At 31.3% G+C, this 2,510-nt stretch overlaps 1 pseudogene; it reads right to left on the reverse strand.

Moving 5' to 3' along the window:
* Positions 1–2,104: 2,104 nt before the first annotated feature.
* LOC129758835 (U6 spliceosomal RNA) lies at positions 2,105–2,204 on the reverse strand (annotated as a pseudogene).
* Between the last annotated feature and the right edge of the window lie 306 nt (positions 2,205–2,510).

Genomic DNA, 2,510 nt, shown 5'->3' on the forward strand with positions numbered 1-2,510 from the left:
TAAATGCCTATGCGGCCTATGCAAAATAAGTTTCCGGACAACAATTTCTACTCCGCTACCATGCCTACTGCTGTTAGCTGTTTTGAATTTTTTTTTTGCAAAAGGTAGCGTTCGAAGAAGAGGTGACAGGTGGTTTCATCACAAAATTAGGACACCGCGAAGAACCAAAACCAGGATTTTTCAGGACCCCAGTAGATTGGTGGAAATGAAATGCAGCTCTTCTTAGATTGCATAAATAAAGGCGAAATAGCGGTGCAGTATACGCCTTAATTTATGCAGCAGAAGAGATATGCAGTTAGGTGGCTTTTAGTTTATACCGAAAAACACCGTTCAAATATCATCTGAACCGAAGATTACCATTGGTTTAAGAGGTTAAACTGTTTTTATTGCAAAATCAATTGCAATTAAGATCAGGACGACTTCTAGAAAATCAGGACACCGCTGGGAGCTTTGATTCGGAAAGTAGCATCTTTTCTCGTGAACGTACCAAGAATAAACTGAGTTAGCTCCCGAATTCTCCTCAGCGCATTGCGCAACAGATTTTTCCGGTGAAGGGAATTCTCTTCATCAGCGGATATGAATGCTCTCGCTCACTCTTATGTGTTGACAATCTCACTCTTCATTTCAGTGCGATTTATCTCTCCCCGCACCGATTGGGGGAGCAGACGAATAAAATTGCACTCTCTTTCACTGGACAAGCCGATCTGAGGAGTTTTGCCACCCATGCCCCGAACCAATTTAAATAAAGTAAATATACAGTTATAATATAATATAATATAATATAATATAACAAACAATAATTAAATATAATGCAATGTATAAAATACTTCAGTATAATGTAAATAATAAGATCATTTGATGCTTTGTAAAACAATGATGAAGATATAGCTCACACATTCCTGGTTAAAAATAATGAAAAATTGCAATATCAACTTAGATATGATACTTTATAATCTTTTTAATAATCGAAAAGTAACAAGCTGAAAATTAAAAATCCAAGCGAACAAGTTCTGAAATGAAGGGTAGATCAATTACGGAAAATAAGTAGAATTAAGCTAAAGAATAAGTTGTACGTAAATAATAAAAAGAAGTTGTACAGTTTGCCATCATAATATTTTTATATTTATGATGCCTTTTATTTTGGAATAGAGGAATTAGATAGTATGAGAAAATCGAAAAAAAAAAATCTACTTTTATGAATCGATGCAGAATTTTCTACTTTTTTGTAATTTACAAACATATACTGAGGATAGATAGTACACTAATATGACTAACCAATATTGAACATAGCTCTCCTTTCCAAAAGTGATGTTAAGCTGAAAAAGAAATATGATTGTAACATGATTGTAATATCATTAAAATTACCAATGGCTCTATCCTGGAACTAAATTTAAAATCAGAGTTAACAGAGTTAATCAGAGTATGTATGTATGGTAGCCAACTTGGGTGCACTGTTGTACCGCAGCTGTGGCTGCTCCATCTTCGAGAATGTTTTGAGGAAAAACATATGATTAACATAATATGAAACAATACAATAACAATATGACTAAGTATGAAATACATGTAATAAAACAAAACGAATTATAATATTTATTGTAAACATGTTCAAAAGATTTTATGATCCTTCTGGCTCTAAAAAACTAAATATGGTAAACTATTATTTTCATCGGTTGGATACAATCAATGTCAATGATTGAGAACAATTAAAGTTGAAATTATATAGTACGTATTATGAAATTTATATGTCGAGATCCAATAAAATGATAGTTAAAATCAAGAAATTTCTGCGCTGGAGAACTCGACGATTTACATGGTGAGGCCTGAAATCTTAGATATACATTAAAATATATGCAGCTTTTGAATAGTATTGTTAAATAAAGATAAATAACTCTAAACACTATAAAAAAGATTAATTAGCATATTTTAATGGCAATTTTGTTGGCAAGATTTAATATTCTCAATCATTTTGGATTTATAATACATAAGACCACAGACAGCAAAATAAATAAGGGACAAAAATACCTGCAATAATATATATAATAATATACAGAATAAATAAGTATGTATATTGTAACTGAATAAGCAATATGAGAATAAAAATTAAAAAAATCTGGAACGTTTCCTGTTTTTGCGTGTCATCCTTGCGCAGGGGTCATGCTAATCCAAAATTGTTCCAACTTTGGTGTCCAGCCAAAGAGAGGACTGAAGAAGACAGTTATTATCGGCAAAAATAAAAATAATAGAGCATATAAAACAAGTATTTGAACACAAGTCGAAGGAACTGGGTGCTGATGCTGGACCTATTAATTAATAAAACAATGAAATACCAAAACAAATAAATAAAAATAAAACCATAGTCAAAGTAAAGAAAATAACTCGATTTTTTTCAATAAAACATTTGTAAAGAATCTTTACTAGACACGATTATGAGAACAAACTTACCAAAATTATAATGGCTGAAATCAAGCAATGGAAGATTATTAAACAAAAGAAAATTAATGTGAACACTA

This window comes from Uranotaenia lowii, chromosome 3, assembly GCF_029784155.1.
Source record: "Uranotaenia lowii strain MFRU-FL chromosome 3, ASM2978415v1, whole genome shotgun sequence".
Lineage (NCBI taxonomy): Eukaryota > Metazoa > Arthropoda > Insecta > Diptera > Culicidae > Uranotaenia > Uranotaenia lowii.